This window comes from Tachysurus vachellii, chromosome 16 (genome assembly GCF_030014155.1).
Source record: "Tachysurus vachellii isolate PV-2020 chromosome 16, HZAU_Pvac_v1, whole genome shotgun sequence".
Classification (NCBI taxonomy): domain Eukaryota; kingdom Metazoa; phylum Chordata; class Actinopteri; order Siluriformes; family Bagridae; genus Tachysurus; species Tachysurus vachellii.
The window spans coordinates 413,475-430,453 of NC_083475.1; positions in this window are offsets into that span (position 1 = coordinate 413,475).

Consider the following 16,979-nt stretch of genomic DNA (forward strand, 5'->3'; position numbering starts at 1 on the left):
TGGTCTGTAGCTAAGAACAAGTCATTTGTAACTTTCACAAGTGCAGTTTCTGTGCAGAAGGAGTTCAGTTGAACAGACACAACCTTTTCAAGTATTTTAGACATAAACAGAAGATGTGAAATAGGTCTGTAATTTAATAGTTCATTAGGATCTAATTTAGGTTCCTTAATGAGTGGCCTAATAACTGCCAACTTGAAGGATTTAAGGACGTAACCTAAAGATAGTGAGGAGTTAATAATATAAAGAAGAGGCTCACCAGCTTTATGTAACACTTCTTTCAGTAATTTAGTTGGAATGGGGTCTAGTGAACAAGTTGTTGATGTAGCTGTAGTAATAAGTTTATATAACTCTTCCTGTCCTGTACTTGTAAAGCAATGTAGTTGTGTGTAGAGCTTTAGGTGAGACTGGGTCACAAGGTGCTCTCATATGTTGAACATCACCTATTTTGTTCCTGATAATTGAATCTCATAAAATCCTCACTACTGAACTGTGATGGAATAATAGTGTGTTCAGATCTCTGTTTTTTGTTAATCTAGCCACAGCTGAATAAAAACCTGGGATTGTTCTGGTTATTTTCTATGAGTTCGCTCAGGTGCTCAGAGCCCTGGCAGCTTTTAGAGCCTGTCTATAGCTGGACATACTGTCCTTATACACAATACTAAAAACCTCTAATTTAGTTTTTCTCCACTTTGGCTCGAGGTTACGGGTTTCTCTCTTGAGGGTGTGAGTGTGACTATTATACCACGGTGCAGGTGTTTTGTCTCTAACCTTCTTTAATCAGATTGGGGCAACAGTGTCTAATGTGCGAGTGAATGTAGCCCCTATGCTGTTAGTCATTACATCTAGATGGTTTGTGTTTAAGGGTACAGTAAGAAGTCCAGACAGATCAGGCAGGTTATTAGTGAATCTGTCTTTAGTGGTCAGAATAATAGTTCTACCGAGTCAATAACATGGTGAGACACAGTTAGTCTGTTCTACAGGTAGTGTGTACAGTATGAGGTAATGGTGTGTGATGTCATCACTTTGAGGAATGATATCTATATCAGTGACATCTATTCTACGTGATATTATTAAATCTAGTGTATGATTAAGATGATGTGTTGCTCTAGTGATGTTTTGTTTAAGCCCAAATGAGTTTAGTAGGTCCGTAAATGTGAGTCCTAAAGCATCATTTGTGTCGTCAACATGAATGTTAAAATCTCCTACAATTAATGCTTTACCAAAGTTAACCAAAAGGTCTGAAAGAAAATCTGCAAACTCTCTAAGAAAATCAGTGTTTCTCTGATTCATTGAACCCTCCACTATTAATTTAAAGAAACATTACATTCTTTTAACATGGAAAAAAAAAAACATAACCATTCTCATATTTACAACAATAAGTAAAATAAAATCAATTTGAATGTTCTATATAACAATTTTTTTTTTTCTTAATTGTTATTTTATTCCTTTAAATTCCCCCTAGCTCTACTTATCTCTATTTATAGTAACCCTGGGTTACACCGGGACTCAGCAAGACTAGCTATGACAGCATAACTAAAAGGCTAGAGCCAGAAGGTGACACAGACATGAGGGCTTCCTGGGATGTAAAGCGTCAGACCACTGCACAGTCTGCAAACCTGAGCGACTTGTGAGGGTGGTAAGGAGACAACATCCAGACATCCCAGTTCACCAAACACTCTATGCCCATGAACCCTCCAGATCTGCTCCTTTACCTAAGAAAAGCTAATCATAAAAATCTAGACTAAACAAATGTGTTTTTAGCCTGGACTTAAACACTGAGACTGTGTCTGAGTCCCAAACACTAATTGGAAGTCTGTTCCATAACTGTGGGTCTCTGTGAGAAAAAGCTCTGCCCCCTGCTGGAGACTTTACTACTTGAGGTACTACCAAGTAGCCTGCACCTTTTGATTGAAGTAGGTGTGAAGGATCATAAAAAAACAAAAAGATCCCTCAGGTTCTGTGGTGTGAGACCATTAAGTGCTTTATAGGTTAATAATAGTACTTTATAATCAATGTGAAAATTGACTGTAAGCCAATACAATGAGGATAAGATAGGGGTGATATGTTCATATCTTCTGGTTCTAGTTAGGACTCTAGCTGCTGTGTTGTGGACTAACTGGAGCTTGTTTATGCTCCTACTGGAACATCCAGACAGTAAAACTTCACAATAATCCATTCCCACTCTCTCCATTACTCTGGACTGTTGACCCCAAGTACTTAAACTCCTGTACCTTCTTCACCTCTTCACCCTGTAACCTTACTGTTCCACTTCCCTCCCGTTCATTCACACACATGTACTCAGTCTTACTACGACTGACTTTCATTCCTCTTCTCTCCAGTGCAAACCTCCACCTCTCCAGGTTTTCCTCCACCTGCTCCCTGCTCTCACTACAGATCACAATGTCATCTGCAAACATCATCGTCCAAGGAGACTCCTGTCTGACCTCCTCTGACAACTGGTCCATCACTATAGCAAACAGGAAGGGGCTCAGAGCCGATCCCTGATGCAGTCCCACCTCCACTGTAAACTCCTCTGTCTGACCTACAGCACACCTCACCACTGTCCTGCTCCTCTCATACATGTCCTGCACCACTCTGACATACTTCTCTGCTACTCCTGACTTCCTCATACAGTACCACAGCTCTTCTCTTGGCACCCTGTCATACGCTTTCTCTAAGTCTACAAACACACAGTGCAACTCCCTCTGACCATCCCTATACTTCTCCATCAACATTCTCAGAGCAAAAATTGCATCTGTTGTGCTCTTTCTGGGCATGAAGCCATACTGCTGCTCACAAATTTTCACCACCTTCCTTAACCTAGCTTCCACTACTCTTTCCCACAACTTCATTGTATGGCTCATCAACTTTATCCCCCTATAGTTGCTGCAACTCTGCACGTCACCCTTATTCTTAAAGATAGGCACTAACACACTCCTTCTCCATTCCTCAGGCATCCTCTCACTTTCTAAAACCCTGTTGAACAAACTAGTTAAAAATTCCACTGCTGCCTCTCCTAGACACTTCCAGACCTCTACCGGGATGTCGTCAGGACCAACTGCCTTTCCACTTTTCATCCTCTTCAAAGCCTTCCTGACTTCATCCTTTCTAATCTTATCTACTTCCTGTTCCACAGAGTTCACCCCTTCTACTCTTTTTTCCCTCTGATTTTCCTCATTCATCAGCTCCTCAAAGTATTCCTTCCATCTCCTCTGTACACTCTCCTCACTTGTGAGCACCCTTCCATCTCTATCCTTAATAATTCTAACTTGCTGCACATCCTTCCCATCTCGATCCCTCTGTCTAGCTAACCTGTACAAGTCCTTCTCTCCTTCTCTAGTGTCTAACCTAGTGTACAACTCGTCATATGCCTTCTGCTTGGCCTTAGACACTTCCCTCTTCACTCTGCGCTGTAACTCCTTGTATTCCTGTCTATTCTCTTCAGTCCTGTCCATATCCCACTTCTTCTTGGCTAATCTCTTCCTCTGGATACTATCCTGAACTTCCTCATTCCACCACCAAGTCTCCTTATCTTCTTTCCTCCTTCCAGATGACACACCCAGCACCTTTCTCCCTGTCTCCCTGATCACTTCTGCTGTAGTTTCCCAGTCATCCGGCAGCACTACCTGACCACCCAGAGCCTGCCTCAACTTCTGTCTAAATTCCTCACAACATTCCTCCTTTCTCAGCTTCCACCACTTAGTTTTCTTCTCTATCTTTGACCTCTTCCTCTTACAGACCATCAGAGTCATCCTACACACCACCATCCTATGCTGTCTGGCTACACTCTCTCCCACTACCACTTTACAGTCACTAATCTCTTTCAGATTGCCTCTTCTACAAAGGATGTAGTCTACCTGTGTTCTCCTACCTCCACTCTTGTAAGTCACTCTATGTTCCTCCCTCTTCTGAAAATAAGTGTTAACCACAGCCATGTCCATCCTCTTAGCAAAGTCTACTACCATCTGTCCTTCAAGGTTCCTTTCCTTAACTCCAAACTTGCCCATCACTTCCTCATCACCTGTGTTCCCCTCACCAACATGTCCATTAAAATCCGCTCCTATCACCACTCTCTCACCCTTGGGAATACTCTCAATCACCTCATCGAATTCACACCAGAATCTCTCTTTCTCCTCTAACTCACAACCTACCTGCGGGGCATAACCACTAACAACATTCAACATCACCCCTTCAATCTCTAACTTCAGACTCATCACCCTGTCTGACACTCTCTTCACCTCCAGAACATTCCTCACAAACTCCTCCTTCAGGACCACACCTACCCCATTTCTCTTACTATCCACACCATAATAAAACAGCTTGAATCCTGCTCCTATACTACGAGCCTTGCTACCCTTCCACTTGGTCTCCTGTACACACAGTATATCCACCTTCCTTCTCTCCATCATATCAGCCAGCTCTCTACCTTTCCCTGTCATAGTACCAACATTCAGAGTCCCTATTCTCAGTCCTACACTCTTACCTTTCCTCTTCTCTCTCTGTCTGTGCACTCTCCTCCCTCCTCTATTTCTTCGACCAACAGTAGCCCAATTTCCACCGGCGCCCTGTAGGTCAACGGCGCCGATGGCGGTCGTTGTTAACCCGGGCCTCGACCGATCCGGTATGAAATTCTTACTGACAATTCGCATGTTTAGATTTGGCAATGTTTTATGCCGGATGCCCTTCCTGACGCAACCCTCTCTATTTATCCGGGCTTGGGACCGGCACAGAAGTCCAATAATCTACAATAATAATAATATTAATAATAATATAATTAATAATAATTATTGTATATAATTAATAATAATATACAATAATCCAACCTAAAGGGTAACAAATACATGTGTGCTGTTTTCAGCCCTCGGGTTTTGTAATTTAGTGACCCCTATTGGTGACCTGCATATATTTAAGAGGAGCACATGTTCAGCCATTTTGTTGGTAGCTGTTTGAGAGTGCACACCTATGATACAAATCAAACTTTCAGCACATTTATTTTAAAACCTGTGTGAACATTTGCATATGCATAAGGGAAATGTAAACTATGTGCAATGTTGTTTACACTACTGCTGTGTATGGTGTGCTATGTATTGCTAAATTGTTTATGTTCATCTATACTCCCACTGTTGTCTTTTGCAGTTTTACACCGCTTCCATTAAATTACACTTGGATTTAGTTCTGTTTCAAGTCTTTTTTGGAGGAGTGTTAAGCTTGCTGCATAGCTATGTCTGTCTACGCATAGTGAGGGCAGTAAAACATGAACTAGTGTTTTTGCATCATGTCAAAGGTGATGGTATTGCCGCAAAGCAAACAGCATTGTGGATTATCTCAAACACACTGTTCACCCCACACACCCCTCACACTCTTCACCCTCCTGCCGTATGGAAAAAGGTACCAAAAGGGCACTCACAACCTACTAATGCCCCTTTTCCACCGAGGCAGTTCGAGTGCTGGTTCGGAGCCAGAGCCTAATTTAGAACCAGTTTTTTCTGTTTCGACCGCCAAAGCACCGGCTCTGAACCAGGAAAAGTGGTTCTTAAGTAGCACCAAAACGTTGCTGGTCTAGACTTAAGAACCGCTTGTGTCCGGGGCTGTGGGCGGGGCTACTGTTAGCGCATTTGATAATGTACCTTAAGTATACTAATGTTTAATACACTTTTACTTTACCGCGATATGATACATTATCAGCACACATGATAGTATGTAGCTACATGCTAAGGCTAACTTTTTTTCTGTGTTAGCGATAAAATAACGTTATGTACTTTATCGATTACAACCACCGTTTATACAGATTACATGGAGCTGCACGTACACGTTTTTTTAGCCGCGTTAATGTAGGTTCACAAAGCCATGAGCATTAACAGTAAAGCAACAGCCGCCATTGTTGATGTGTTTGTGTTTGCCGCTGCTGCGCTAAAGTTGCTGGGACACGTGACACGTATAAAGTGACGTCACACTCGACTCTTGATGCTCTCTAGCCGGTGGAAAGGCAAACCGGTTCTTAGAAGGTTCACCAGTGGAACCAACTTTGAACCAGTACCAGTGCTAGCTCTGAACCAGCACCTGGTTCTTTCTAGTGGAAAAGAGGCATAAGTGTTTCTTTCCACAAGCCATCAGACTCCTCAACAACTGAGCTGAACTGTACCAAGCACACACACTCACATGTGTGGACTGCACTGATCTGCACCAAATACACTCTCGTCCAATATACATCCATGTCTACAGAAACAACCACCTGTTTACATGATGTTTTGCACAATCTTTGCACATGCTTTCTTGCACATTTCAGTCTAATCATGTTTTGCATACCACATTTCAATACCTCATGAAACTATTATGCTGCTATTACATTAAGTGTAGATATGGTTAAATAAAACCCTCTTGTTCAGATTCCTATATTTTTGCACAATATACTGTATAATATACAAAATGCACACTGGTCAGCACTGCTTTTTGTGTATTGTTTTGTAGTGTTTTGTATTGTTTGTTTGAAGTGTCTTTTGTCTTCCGCTGTTTGCACCAGGTTGCACAGATGCACTGTATGTGACTAGGACAACTTACAATGTCCTTAGCTCTGTTTTGTTCTTTTTATCTCTGTTTTTGTTTTTATGTAGCTCCATGGTCCTAAAGAAACGTTTGTCTCATTTCACTGTTTACTGCGTCAGCTATATATGGTTGAAATAGCAATATAAGCTTCTTGGCTTGACTTGACTTCTCAGGGAACCTGGTGTAGATCTGTGATGTGTATGTATTTTGTTATACTGTCCTTTTGTGTTGTTATTTTGGTTGATGTCTTTTCATTATTTGTCTCACTCATGTTTCCTGATTGATCTCATTTATTTTTATTTCAACCCTAAAATATGTTGTGTATTTAAGCCTTTCTGTGTTTGGTGTGATATCCAGTACAGTATGTACCTTCCTGTCAATACTGAGCCTACACTAAAAAAAAATGGTTTTGCAGCACGGTTGTTAAAATAACCCACATACATATCTTTCCCCACCAAAACACTATTGTATTGCGTTTAATTAACTTAAAACGTGTCATGATCCACTATACTTAATAATCAGTCGTTAAATTTTGCTAAATCAGTCGAGTGTTTAATTTTGCGATTAAAAAAAACGGAAGTGACGATTTCTAACATATTGGATGAAGACAGTGAAAGAGGGAAGGTGGTGAATGGCGTCAGACGTAGAAGTACCATCGAGGTAAGAAATTATAAAGTTAATCTAAAGCCAAAGTCTTTAATTTCTGTTAGTGATTTGGAAAGTATGCTTTGGGATGCGTTTAATATATTAACTATCAAATATTGTGTGAAATTTGCATCATTAACGGTAGCATATGTCTCAGGTGATTTTTTTCGTCGGTTCATATAAGTGTGTATGCATGTACACCTGCTTGTCGCTAACGCTAGCATATGTCTCAGGTGTATTAAAATAACCGTTCAAAAACGTGTTTCCTAAAGTTTCTTTGGAAACTTTTATTATTTTTTGTTTGTTTCTAGTAGCAAATTAAACTGTTTAAAAGATGTAGTCATTAGCAGATGTTCATTAACGTTTTACAGTGAAAGTGATGGAAAAACATGGAAGCTACAGCAGAACTGTAGCATTTCCTTGCCTACATCAAGATTGTCTGTGCACATTTAACTAAATTAATGCACTTAAGTTCCACTTGTCTAAGATTGCAAGTTTAAGGCTTTATTGTTGAATAATGTATTTTCCTCTATACACTGTATTGTTAACATTGTGAACTTGAGTACATTGCAGTGTTACCTGTTTTTTGTCAACAATAAAAAAAATGGAGTTGTTGTTTAATTTCTTATTAAATTAATAGATAAAATCTTATTTAAGTAGTATAAATTAAATTATAAGACATTGCTTAAATATACAATTTATTTCTACTTAAAATAATTTCTACTTAAAATAATATGTTTAACTTAATAGTTATTTTATAAAACATATGCTCAAAAACAGGGGGCACGGTGGCTTAGTGGTTAGCACGTTCGCCTCACACCTCCAGGGTTGGGGGTTCGATTCCCGCCTCCGCCTTGTGTGTGTGGAGTTTGCATGTTCTCCCCGTGCCTCGGGGATTTCCTCCGGGAACTCCGGTTTCCTCCCCCGGTCCAAAGACATGCATGGTAGGTTGATTGGCATCTCTGGAAAATTGTCCGTAGGGGCTATTACATCCTTTCATGCTTTGATTGTCACCTGAGTGATTTGTCTCTATCTGATGGGACTGCCCCCTAAAATGTGTATATTTACAATGTATTACAACTTTAAGTCAGACTTGATGACTGCAGCGCCCGTGCCAGTACGCTCTGACTTGCAGACTCGTTTCATCGTGTATCTACAATAAAGACTACTGCACAAGGATATCCAAGTCTCCTGGTCTTCTCTGGAAAAAGTTTACAACAGATGGTGCCGTGACCCGGATAGAGCTTCTCATCTCACTAAACTTCTTCAAAACTTCAAGCTCCAGAATCTTCAGATTTTTTCCAACTCAACTTTGATTTGGTGAGTGTCACTCTATCCAAAGAACCTACAGACCAGTATACATGTGGTTATCCTCTGCTTTGTCAGGGAAGAGTTAACAAACAGCTGCAGGGTTTGGTTAACTACAAGTTTGGTTTATCCTCTGTTTAGGCAGGGACGAATTTTATGCTATCCTCTGTTTAGGCAGGGATGAATATCCTCTGTTGATCAGGGAAGAATTTTGGTTTATCCTCTGTTTACCAGGGAAGATTTTGTGGTTTATCCTCTGTTGATCAGGGAAGAATGGTTTATCCTCCGTTTACCAGGGAAGAAATTTGAGTTATCCTCTGTTGATCAGGGAAGAATTTTGGTGTATCCTCTGTTTATCAGGGAAGAAATTTGAGTCACCCTCTGTTGATCGGGGAAGAGTTTTGGTTTATCCCCTGTACATCAGGGAAGAATTGTGTGTTATCCTCTAGAAATTAGAAACAGTTATGGGTTATTCCCTACTTTAGAGAAACTAACAGTAGATTGTCTAAAAAGAGAAATCCCATAGCAATCAAAATGTTTAAAAAGAATGCAAGACTGATCCCCACTACTGAAAAAGGTGGATTAGCTACCCCTTTGTGGACTAGTGGAGAGTTCAAATCAATGGTGGCAGAGCAAATGAATGCTATAGTGACAGATTCAGTCAAACAGAATTTGGCAAAGAAATATGGCATTCATCCAGACAAAGTCTGGTCTATTGAAGAGTGCAAAAAGGTGCTGGGTGCTTGTATCAGAAAGAAAAAGCAAAAAAAAAGAAAGTAGCTTCTAGTCATCTCCCAGATTCTAAACCTAACACTGCAGAATCACAGGGTAAAGCTCTTGCAGAGGTAGCTGCTAAAAAAGCCTGTTCATACAGTACAGTGCAGGTTTGTACTAGAATGACAACAACTGGTGTCAGTATGCCTCCAGACTCTCTAACAGACCTCTACAAAGATGTTCCAATGTATGAAGCATGGAAATGGTTAGATAAGGGAGCCATGGTTGATTTTACAGGCTGCTGGACCAAAGGGGGAAAATATATGGCACCAGAATCACTTCTGCCGTATTTGGCTCAGCAGTTACATAACTTAGGTCACATTAGTCCAGCAGCAATGATTCAACCTTTGTCAAATCACTGGTGGAATCCTGGAATCCGGCTTTTAGAGGTATACCCACAGAGCCAGACAAACACGGTTGTATGCCAACAGAATAACATCCCATCAGCAGCACATACCCCAGCCCCACCAGGGCCTTTTTAACACTTACAGGTAGATTAAATCTCAATGAACCTATGTAAGGGAAAAACTGATGTCTCTGTAGTTGTAGATTTTGAAATCATTGAAAGAAGTTGCCCGAATGCTTAAAATGAAGTGGAATCTTCATTGTCCATATAGACCACAAGCATCAGGTCAAGTACAGAGAGCAAACAGGATCTATTTTACAGGAAAAAGAAGTTGCCAGAATGCTACTATTTCAAGGAAAAAGTCTCAGGACTCATGTCTCACACTGTTAAGTAGATCTATCACCTGCAGGGACACACAGACCAGTAAGGAGCCCAGGGAGGAACCGAAGGCAGTAGGCCTCGGGGGTCAACCCGGTGGTGAAGACTTCCTTATAGAATTCCCCTTTTATTAGCTTATCCCTACCTAACTGGTCCTTAGGTGTCATAACACTGCAGATTAGGGAAAGTAAACTAAAAAAACTATACGATCACAGAGATTTTGAAACTAAAACTATATGATCACATAGATCCTGAATATAAACTGTAGTATGGAAATATTGCTCTCCTGCTTCTCTCTTGCTCGCCTTCTTATGTTTGTGTTACAGATACAAGGACTGAAAAGCACTGCGACAACCAAGGCAACAGAAGCACCAAAGCACTGACATCTGAAGACATCTGCAGAACAACTGCTCAGGACTGGCAGACAACAACAATTCTTACTGTCTTCATTTACCTGATGACAAAAGGGACATCATATATCAAGCTACAATGTGCACTGCAGAAGCTTTGGACTCTAGAAAACAACAAAGAACTATTACCCTTTTATCTATTACCCTTTTACCCTTATAATATTATCACATTAAGGCACACCCAAAAAAAAAAAAAAAGTTTTCTTTTGCCTGCAACTTAAAGTTGCAAGAATACTGGCTATATGTTAAAGCACTCAAGCCAGATATATTTTGTAAATAGAAAACTGAGCATGATTTTAACTTTGTTATTATTATTGACAAATCTATTGTGAGAGTTATTAGAGCTCTCAAAGGGGGAATTGTGGGAAAATAATTTTAAGTCATTGTTTTATTTCCTTTTAGTTCTAGCATATTTTGTGGATCATGTAGAAGCCAAATCAAGTTACAATGCTACAATGTTAAATTCAAACTTTACATTAGACTTGTGGTTCCTGTATCTCATTAATATGAAAGGAAAGGGGCAAGGTAACTCAGGATATCATCTGTCTCTTTGTGCCATTTGTCCCATTGTTTAAGGTGGCCATTTGATTGAAGGTCTGAGAAAGACTGTTATGTTAATGGGATTAAGGGTGAAATTCCAGGATCTGGTGTGGGGGCTATTACATCCTTTCATGCTTTGATTGTCACCTGAGTGATTTGTCTCTATCTGATGGGACTGCCCCCTAAAATGTGTATATTTACAATGTATTACAACTTTAAGTCAGACTTGATGACTGCAGCGCCCGTGCCAGTACGCTCTGACTTGCAGACTCGTTTCATCGTGTATCTACAATAAAGACTACTGCACAAGGATATCCAAGTCTCCTGGTCCTCTCTGAAAAAAGTTTACAACACCTCCTTCACATTTCAGGTATGTTTCAACATTCTACTATTATTATTCATTCATTTCTTCCCCTCAATAGGGAAAGTTGTACAGATTTTAACATGTGGGATTAAAATATTGGGGTATTAATAAAAAAAATTACATTCAGTAAATAATTAACAAATAATACAGTTCTCAAAAACTCAAAAGTCTATAATGTATAAAATATTTGAATGTCATTGTTTATTAGAAACTTATTGCTGAGTTTGGTCTGGTGTAAACCTACATTTTCCAACAACTTACCTGTAAGTCTTAAGTTGTTTTAATAATCATAAATTAGCAGCTGTGAACATCTGACACTTTACACAGGACACAGATGAGAGTTAAGATGAACTTTCTTATTCACTTATGCATGTCCAGAGATTTATAATGAATATATAGTTTATAGATTTTTTTTAGCATTTTAAGTTTTTAATTGTGTTGTCTTCAGGTTTAGAAAAGTAATTATAATAATTCTATTTTAAATGTGACAAATAAGGAAACCTGTATCCAATCCTGAACATCCCTGACATCTTATCCAGGTTTGAAACCAGAACAGAAAATTAATCCCCAGTGTGCGATCCTACTACCGGACTACAAGACACTTGTATTTTGGCTATAAATAATTAAAAATAAATATTTATTTAAAATTATGGCTACTAACTAAAACCATTACTTATTGTATAAAGTCTTGTGAAAAATGAATATTACAAATTTTGTCATAATTAAGCTCAGCTGTTTTCAGTTGTGTATCAGTGATTTATTTATCTATTTAACCACTATGTGTGTTCTTTTCTTCAAAGTTTACAGTATGTTCTGTGTTTTCACAATGTTACAAAGCCTCTTGTTTCATGCTCATCACTTTGACCACATTTTAGCTTGTGTGACCTGATTCAGAGCTATCAATTTCTTGCTGTTTTTTTTTTACCTGCCTTTGTCTTTTTTGGACTTGTCTGCACACACCCTGCACTACTGACAATTTAAAACTGCTGAGAGATTTTAATCATGTTTTTTATGTCTTAGTGACTTTATCCTCAACACATCAGTAATGGAGCAGCGTCTATTCATACTCCTGATTTTCACAGGTAAGAGAAGTGTCTGTGTGTGTGTGTGTGTGTGTGTGTGTGTGTGTGTGTGTGTGTGTCAGTGCTTTAGGTGCAAGCTATTTAGTATGTCTGCTGATTCAAAATGATTGCTTCATCAAAAATTCACCAGCTGAAACACAATTAAAGTAAGGAAAAGTATGTGAAGAATTAATGAAATTAAGGAATATCGTTCTGACAGAGCTAATATTGCATAAAATGTTTAATAATTATCCCCAGCATTCACCCCTCTCATCCTGTCCATCTCTCGTAAGTACTATCTGATCCAGCAGGGGAAAAATTGGAGTGATGCTCAGGCTTACTGCAGAGCCACATACACTGACCTGGCTATCATCGACAGTAATGAGAACATGGTCCAACTTCAGAATGAAGCACAAAAACAACAGTTCAGTTCCAGTGCTTGGATTGGACTCTACAATCCCATCAACAGCTGGCGCTGGTCTATGGGAAATTAACCACTGTGGACTACGTGGTGGTATTCAGGTCAACCCAATAATGTGGCTGGACGTGAGGAGTGTGGTGTGATTTCTTCCTGGGGTTGGTTGGACCTGGTCTGCACTGTTCTACTCCCCTTTGTCTGTTTTGATGGTAGGGCTTTACATATTGCTCACTTGTAATTTGTCAGTAGAAAATATTGTTTTGTAATAAAAAAAATAATTTTGTGTATTTATGCTCACTGTAGTGATATCAGTGGCAAAAATAATATGACAACAAATTTCATATTTGCCTTCGTAAACTTTTACATTTCAGACACTTGGGAAATATTTATTTGATCAGTCTACCAGGTCTACATGTGTGCCATGTCCTTGCTGTTCTGTTGAGAGTTTTAATGTTGTAAACTGTATAGCTTTTTATTTTTGAAAGTATTGAAATTGCCTGAATATTGATGTTTCATCATTGTGTTTTTATTCTCACAGACAGTTATACTGGAAATGAAAGATACATTTATATTTCTACTACTACGACATGGCTTGAAGCTCAGGCTTACTGTAGACAGCATCACACAGACTTGGCCAGCTCAAGAGATGCAACTGAAGACTCAGTTATAAAGGCACTGACCTCTGACTGGACATGGTTTGGTCTGTTCAGAGACTCCTGGAAGTGGACAGACCAAACTAATTTCTCTACCATCAGCGGGGAGTCTGGAAAACCTGATAATGCTGATTGGGATGACAACTGTGGTTATATACAGTAAATAACAGTCAGGTTGTTGATGCTCTGTGCTCAGACATAATGCCTTTCTTCTGTTACTCAGGTGACTTAATGTTTTATTCAGTCTTATATTTAGGCAAATTAAACTGAAGTCAGAATGATAGTTTAATTGTGTGTTATTGTGTTTCTGCATTTAGAAATCAAGGGACAACAACAGATATTAAAAATGAAGGTCCGATCAAATGAGGATGTGAATGATCCAGCAGTGATGACGGCCATCTTGGAGCAGGTTGGTCTCATCCTCCATAAGACTTATAATGCATATTTTCATTATTCATTAAACTCTGATACATATAAACTGTATTGTAATTAGATTCTGACTGTTGTATTATGGGTTTGTATAATTTTCTACAGAACAATCCTGCTTTATTTAATAATAAAATTTTTATTCTGTTTTTCAGATCAAAGAGAAACTGAAGGATCTTCTGAGGACAGAGAAGATCACAGTGAAATGGCGTAAAAAACCAGATGGAGTTGTGTTTAACAAGCTGAAAGAAAAAAATATATTACTGTAGAAGATTAAAAAGTGTGATCTCTAAATCTATATTAGTTTTAAATTCTTTTTAAGTTATCTTTATATTTATATTGATTTTGGAATATCTGTTTAGTTGTATGCATATTATCATAATAAGAATATAATGTTAAATCTCTTTCTATAACTAATAGTCAATAAGGAATGTAAGTTAATGTGTGGTTTGAGATTCTATTATGAAACACACTAACTGTACATTATAATAAGGTCTTTGGATAACATCTTAGGTGTAAGCAGTTCTTTTGACATCATCCATAATATTATTCATAGAGTTGTATGATACTTTAGCACTGTATTTATTTATTGATTTATTAATGTTATTTATTTATCTATTTATTAAAAATATACATTCATCACTGTTTCTGTGTCCTTTTGTTGCAAAAGTGTTTGCTTCTACACTCTCAGTTCTTCATTTAGAGAAAATTCATGCCTACAGATATGTACAGGTTGGTGTGATGTGTACAGGTTGGTGTGACCTGAACCCCATAGAGAATCTATGAGCTATTGTCAAGTGTATAATGAGAAACGAGACCAAAAAATCACCTCCATGCCGAACTGAGGCAGTAATTAAAGCAAAAGGAGCCCCAACCTAGTTTCAGTACATACAGTATACAGTAAATGAACAAACTTTCCAGAAGGCCAGCAATTGACTAAAACTATTTTTTTAATGGTCTTATGAAGTATTCTTATTTTTTGAGATAATGAATTGGTGGGTTTTTGTTAAATGTGAGCTAAAATCATCACAATTAAAAGAACTTACTAACATACTTACAATAATAGTGTGGAGACACACACGTCCAGAATGTCACGTCCCACACCAACATTGCACATGCATTCTGCCGCTCTCTCCTCAGCTGAAGCACGACTCACCTGCTGCCTATTTTCGCAGCCCATTACTTCCTTTATTTTGGACTTTGGATTTTGTGGATTTTAGACTTTTTCCCTTTGGGAGCCTCTTGTGGATTCTATTGCTTGAACGTATGTTATGCCATTTATGTTCTGTGGAGTTGTTTCTTCACTTTGTTTATAACCATTGCCCTCCTTCTCTGATACAATTTTCCTGGTCTCCTGGACTATGGTGTGACTGGGTATTACTTTCAAGTTAATTGAAAAGATTGTCAGCCTCCACCAGCTCCCTCTGCTTTTGGTTACGCTCGCAATCTGGTGGCAGCCTGACAAAAAAATAAATTCTTGTTCAAAAAGAACAATTCTGAAATTTTTGCAAGAATGTACAAAGATTTCATATGAAATTCCTTTGAATTTTGCTATCAATTTGTGTTTTTAAATGTAGACAGTATGATAACAATATATTTTAGACCAGGTTAAGACACCATGCACATTTCAGACCCTAACACTTCTACTTAATGAGAAGCAGTAGAGCCAGATGAAATATAAAGCTAAACAGTGACCATGATACATTATTTAAAAAATCTCTCATTTTTTTTTTCTAATTGCCATGTCTTTTTCAATTTTCCCATGTCTTGTACCTACATTACTAGCCTTGTTGTCTTTCCTATTACTCTATCTGGTAAGTTAGCTATAGACTGTTCTGTTGCTCAGCAAAGTACTCATATCATATCATATATGTTAATGAGTGGGTGCTCTTACAACTTTTGCACCATTTTACATAGGAGCATCAGGGCCTGTGACTATAAGCGATGTGTTAGCTTAGTGATTGTATTTATCCCCAATGAGCAAGCCTGAGGTGACTGAGGCGACTGTGGCAAGGAAAAACTCCCTTAGATGGTAAAGGAAGAAACCTTGAGAGGAACCAGACTCAAAGGGGAACCTCATCCTCGTTTGGGTGACACTGGAGGTGTGATTATAAATATACAGTCTGACAGTCTGTGTATTGATGAGGAGGTTGTTGTCCTTGGAGTTGGCATCTCCTCATAGAATGTCCAAATGCTTCATGCTTCATGGTTCTTGTTAAAATGCCCAGCAGCTATATTGAAACTTCAGTCTTGACTAAGAAATAACAGCTTGTTAACTGTTTATATATGTGTGTGTGTGTGCGTGTGTGTGTGTGTGTGTGTGTGTGTGTCTATATTTATGTGTGTGTGTGTGTGTGTGTGTGTGTCTATATTTATACGTGTGTGTGTGTGTGTGTGTGTGTGTGTGTGTGTTGTATGTTGTTTAATATAAAGCAGCTAATTGAGTATTAATTGAGTATTGCAGTTGGTTTAAAAAAATTAGCCAATTTTTGGAAGTACAGCGTGTCCCAAAGACTCATGTTTTCCCTGGTGTATCATTTGTAATTGTCTTTTCTTTATCATACCTGAAGATATTACATCCCATATATGTGACAAAGGACAACAAGAGAGCATGAGGATAAAAAGAGCCATTGTTTTTGTTTCTACTTTTGTTTCTGTACCATGGATAGATGTTGCACAACATGAGGTGATCTCCATTTAGCCCTTTTATACCTCAAAATACTACAGCAACTCATTGCTCATTTCATCTTTGTAGGGTAAAGAAGGTGTCCAACCTATAGCAACACTGAATGGCATGAAATGGTCAGGATTCCCTTCACAACAGTTCTTATTGTGCAGGTACTGCCACATTCACTGGGTGTACTGTCACTTCTCTTTCTTAATCACTCAATTATTAAAACACCTAGACAAAAATAATGCACACAACATCCATGGATGAGAAAAGCAAAAATAGAGTTTATTGCAAATCGAGATAAATTCATCAAGGCGTCCCAGAATGATCTGATCTATTCCCCAAAAGTCCCCATAATTAATACTATCATTGATGTGCCTCACATATTTTCACACATAAGTTTTAGCTTTTCATTTCCCATTGTTTTCTCATTTTAAAATTC